Source organism: Alexandromys fortis, unplaced genomic scaffold (assembly GCF_014885135.2).
Source record: "Alexandromys fortis isolate MF-2015 unplaced genomic scaffold, M_Fortis_MF-2015_v1.1 scaffold_14, whole genome shotgun sequence".
NCBI lineage: Eukaryota > Metazoa > Chordata > Mammalia > Rodentia > Cricetidae > Alexandromys > Alexandromys fortis.
In genome coordinates this window covers 13230053-13235665 of record NW_026067910.1, presented here as the reverse complement: position 1 = coordinate 13235665, position 5613 = coordinate 13230053, and the positions used below count along the sequence as shown (strand labels likewise).

The following is a 5613-nucleotide window of genomic DNA, read 5'->3' as shown; positions in this document are numbered from 1 at the left end:
TCTATAATGGACATATGAGGGGGGGAAAGGCAGAAGATGAGGTAGTTTAAGTTCAAAGTCTAAAGAAAAGACTAAGGAAAGGAAATGCAACCAGGTAACTTCAAACAGTCCCAGCTCTCTGGTTGCCTAGACACAGGAGCCCTGGCAAAGCTTGTATATAGGAATGTGAAAAGAGAAAGTAGGGAAGGTCAAGGTGAGTTTTGTTTGTTTGTTTGTTGGCAGTCAGTATTAAGCATAAGAAAATAAGACTAGGTGGCTACAGATCGTGCTTTCTGCTTTGCCTTTTGGTCCATCCTGAGTCCCAAGGTTATTTCCTGGTCTTGCAAATATAAGACCTGTCACACCCAGAGAGCTCCTGTATGAGGCTGGGTTTCCGATGCTGCTTATACCTCTGGAAGCTCCTTCAGAAGACTGGTTGCTTATACTTGCCTTTACCTCAAGTATCTCTTTGAAAAACTGGGCCACAGACGCTGGTCCAGTCTTCACGGGTTGGGTTGTAAATGTTGGACCTCTTCCTGCCCAATGGTCCCTTGAGGTTCTGTATGCCACTTGAATCCCAAGTCTGTTTCCCTGATGACTCTGGCTCCAGTCAGGGTTTCATCTTGCTGAATGCAATATGGTTCTGATTATGAGCATCTTCCTTTTAGACTGCAGGTATTAATCTGGCCAGGTTTCAATGTATAGTCCCATGACACATGCGGTGAGGTTTCTCTAACACGCAGTTCAGACTGCCTGGGGCTGTCCAGCCCCTGACTCAGCAGGAATCTTGTTTAAATGGTACCCACAGCTGTTGGCAACAAGCTGAGTGAGTGGGTGGCACCTCCTCTTTTTGTCGGTGTTGCCACCCACCTTTTTCTGCTCTTTACAATGTCTGTTACTCAAAGTGCACGTCCAGATTTTCCTGAGCTTCTGTCTTGAGCCTTGGCTTCTGCCAACTGCTGTCATTGGTTCCTGTCACCTAAGGGTAGAGAGCTCCCCAAATAGTGCCACTCTCTCTGGGACAAACTCTAGGATTTCCCTCATTTGAAAAGTTTCTTGTTTTATGTTGTTGTTAAAGTTGGAGATATTTTAGCATTGCACCCATCTTCTGATACTTGTTTTTGCCTTTCCCATTCATTCTCTGGAGAGTCTAGCAGACATTTCCTTCCCTGGTCCTCCATCTTCTGAAGATCTCTACTACTTATTTCTGCTTCTACGTTACCCTTAGAACTACTGTGTGGAAAACCTGGAATAAATGAGAGATGGTTCTTAGCACAGATCAGAACTCATCCTTTTCATTTCACATGTGGCTGTGTGGACGAAGGTATTTTTTTTTTTTTCTAAGCAACTTCTAATCTTAGCCTTCGAAGTCTTGCCATTTTCTGCTGGGTCTGTTCTATATAGGACAGGCTGGGGTAGAGGCTGGGGAAGGTTAGGATGTAGCTCCTATTTCATCTGGAAGCCTGTAATGGGCTTCATTCCTTCCTTCACAATTTCTTCATTTTACCCACAGCACTCTGCTCAGTACATGCCTGTCTTTCATCTTAGCCATTCCTAGGCTCTATCCAGCTTTCGCTCCGCTGTGAGTGGTCCTTTTGGCTTTCATTCCTTTTGAAACCCTTCCTGGTCTGAGTAGTGATCACCCTTATATTTCTCCACTACTTCTGACATTAAGATATTCGAAGAGGACATTAAATCCATGGTCATCTGAGTACCTGTATAGTTTCTGCACCACATGTCTTCCTCTTGCCCTCTGTGTGGCTAAATTCCTTGTATTGTTATGTATTCCTATGGAAATTTCCATTTTAGGTTCGGTCAGATGCTGAGGCTCAGTTCTTCTATAGCTCTCCTGGTCTCCCTTTTGTTTCTGGAAACATGGCCTCTGGTGTGGCTGCCTCTGATGGTGTCATCAAGGTGTTCAATGATATGAAATTAGGTGGTCCTTGATGCCAGAAGAAGTGAAGAAATACAAGAAGGCTGTGGTCTTCTGCCTGGAGGAGGGCAAGAACATCCTGGGAGGAGATATGAGGCAGACTGTGGATGACACCTGCACCAGTTTTGTCAAGATGCCGCCAGTCAAGGACTGCTGCTATGTTCTCTATGATGCCACCTACCAGACCAAGAAGGGGAAGAAGGACCACCTGATGTTCACCATCAGGACCCCTTAATGCGCATCCCTTAAGAGCAAAATGATTATGCCAGCTCAAAAGATGCCATCAAGAAGAAGCTGGCAGGAATCAAGCATGGATCACAAGCAAACAGCTAGGAGAAGGTCAAGGACCACGGTACCCTGGCAGAAACACTAGGTATGCTCTACTTCCTGAGAGCAAGCCTTTGTGAGCCTCCTCCAGTCCCCTATGTGGAACACCTAGCAGCCCCAGGCCTGCTCTCAGGGATTGCAGGGTTCCCCTTTCCTGCCAGACCAGAGGGGCTGGGAGTGCATCCCATCAGGGGGAGAGAGTAATCCTTCACTCCAGCTGCCAAATGTCTTCCCCACCCCCTGGGCTATTCTCTTGCTTCCATTCCTGGTGGTTCTGCCTCTCCAAACTGCTTCTGATCTTCTGATTCCTCTTGGGTTGAAGCAGACAAAGGCCCTTCCCAGGCACCGGGTTAGAGGGAGCTTGTATTGTTCTAAGGACACCCCTACTCCTCATCCCTCCACATCCCATGCTGCCAACTTCTAACCCTAAGAGTGACTCATGGCTGCTCTGTTTAGTTCTGTGTATAAATGAAATGTGGAAATGACCCTCCCAGCACCAGATGGTCACTGTCCCCTTTCCCGTGTTCTTGGTCATTCATGGAAGCAGAACCAGTAAGGGACCTTCAATTTAAACAACAAAGGCAAACAGCTATAGCAACAACAGCAGAAGAAATTTCCATTTTAAACTCAAGTGAGATAACCTGGTAAGCTTCATTTTCTGTGTTAAAACTTTTGAGCTTCTCTGAGTGTATATTTGGGCAACTGAATTTTTTGGCTGTTATTACCAGTGGGGCACAATTTAAAGAAAAACAAGATAACGCTAAATTTTGGACTGCTTTTATGGAATTTGCTTATTTTTCTTTCTGAGTTTTGGCTAGCACATATGAATTTCATGGCCGAGCCATTCAAATTCTACATAATTAAATAGAATAGTCTGAAGTGGTGAAAATTTATGATTGCATTCATTTCTAAATGAAAACAGTTGTGTCAGTTCTAAGAACACATAGTGATGTGACTCACTTAGGAAATATTAGCAATATTTGTTCGAAAGACCTACGGTATTAACATAACAGTCAATAGGCCAAGTTTCATATCGAGCACCACGATAGCTTACTGTGAATCCCAGTTTTCTCTGGAAAAACCTTATGGCCTTGACCAAGTCCTTCAGTTTCCACACCATGACACCACACCTTCTGAACCAGTCTAGCTCATCCCAGGAAGGAAATACAAACAGAGGCTTCAGAGATGACTATGAGCACCCATGTCTGGAGACACACACCTTAGTCTAACTCCAACTGCAGGGGACAGAACATTGTCTTCTGAACTCTGCAGGCACCTTTACTCATAGCACACACCCACACATGTGCACGTGCACACCCGTACAAAGAGAAAGTGGAAAGAAGATAAACAGAGCAATTTGTATGCATGCCTTGAGAATATAACTACAAAAGAAATGTGGCCAATATTAACATTTTCATGTGTGTATTTCAAAAGGTATAACAAAAGCAGTTATTAATTTCTACTTATACTAGTAGCTATGCTTGTTATTTACTAAGCAAACTCCTCATGGCTTCTTCTCTGAATTATATCTTCTTTAAGAGATTCAAACTAATGTAAATTAAATGTGACATAGATGAGAACACTTTGTCTCAGCTTCCTCAACCACATTGTTCCTGGAAATCTTCTGTTAGGTGTTGGAAGAGGCTGCTAGTTCATTTCCTGAGCACCCTGACTTGAAATAATTACACAGAAACTATATTATTTAGATCACTGCTTGGCCTATTAGCTCTAGCTTCTTATTGGCTAGTTCTTACGTCTTAAATTAACCCATTTCTATTAATCTGTGTATCATCATGTGGTTGTGCTCACCGACAAGGTTCCAGTGTATCTGTCTCCTGTGGGCAGCTACATGGTGTCTCATAACCCTGCCTTCTTTCTCCCAGCATTCAGTTTAGTTTTCCCACCTAACTCTACTCTACCCTATCACAGGCCAAAGCAGTTCTTTCTTCATTAACCAATAAAAGCAACACATATATGGAAGGACTTCCCGCATCCGTTAAGTTTGAGCAGAGAATTGTGGTAGCAGGGAACAGTTTTATGACCAGCCATTCACAGAACCTGAATGTGGGCCCTAGAGGAATACAACTGAATGTGGCATGCAAATGTAAGGCATTCCTGCCCTAAAGTTTTTTTAGTCTCTCTCATTCCGTTAACTCACACACTTGGTTTCAAGTTCTTGTAAACTCAGGCATGTGACATTCTATAGGTACCTGGTCCCTCCATGGATGAAGATCAGATATGACTCAGGATGCATTCTCAGATCAAGGAGGAAAAGTGTAGAAATGCAGTCAAAGAAAGAAGCAAGCCCATAGTGAATGGGTTTGATATTGATGTGTTTATATGAAAAACTGTGATAAAAGTCTTGTAGAACCCTGAGTAGGCATTTCCTCAGCAAAGAGGATCAAAGGATTCTTATTTTTAAACATCCAGTAAGCAATAGTTAGGAGAAAAGTTGGGTTTCATGCTTATCACTAAATGAGAACTCTTTCTAATGGCTGTATTCATTTCCTGTTTCTCCAGGGTGGCAGCTACATTAAGATCATCTTTGTCCCAAACCTGGTCTGAAGTCTGGAGGTTAATCTTTCCCTTGGAAGGGAAAACAAAACACTAACTCTGGAAAGTCTCATGTATCAGAAATGTTCTAATTCATGTTGAAGAGATTTCACCACACTCTTCATATGCCTTCATTTTAGGAATCACCTTGTCAAGGAACAACAGACACACTGTACCAGGTTCTCCTGGTGCTGGTTCATTCAGCTAACAGAGTCAGGAAGCAAAAGGCTCCCAACGCTGTAGTCTAGATGGTAGGTCATTATAGAAAACACGAGGGCATATGGTGTGTGTGTGTGTGTGTGTGTGTGTGTGTGTGTGTGTGTGTGTGAAGGAGAATGTATGGTATGTCAGAGGACAAGGAAACATTATATACTTAATGCAGTTTTTACTTCACTGTGTCCAAACTCCGAATTCCTAGTATCCTTCTGCTTTTAAATTCCTGAATATTTCTGATTTCCATCAATGGAAACCTCCATCCTTCCAGTGGCTGATTCTTGGCATCATCCTTAAATCTTCTTTCATGTCACATGGATAATCTGTCAGGATACCTGCTGACTCTGTCTCTTTATAACACACATCTACCTAGTATCCTATCTCCATTCCACCATATCTCACCTGGATCAACCCATGACCTTCTACCTGGGGAAGTCCAAGATTTCCCAACCATAGACGTTCTAAACAGGTGCTAAAGTCATACTTCTGAAACAGAAGTCACACCTCCTATTCCTTTCTAAACAGTTCATCAAATGGAAACTAATTATGCACATTGTAAGCCTGGGAGACCATTTTCATTCAGGCCTGGGACTGGAAAACTAAACAAA

At 43.1% G+C, this 5613-nt stretch overlaps 1 pseudogene; it reads left to right on the top strand.

Annotated features, from left to right (window-relative positions):
* Positions 1-1854: 1854 nt before the first annotated feature.
* LOC126498997 (cofilin-1-like) lies at positions 1855-2443 on the top strand (annotated as a pseudogene).
* Positions 2444-5613: the final 3170 nt, after the last annotated feature.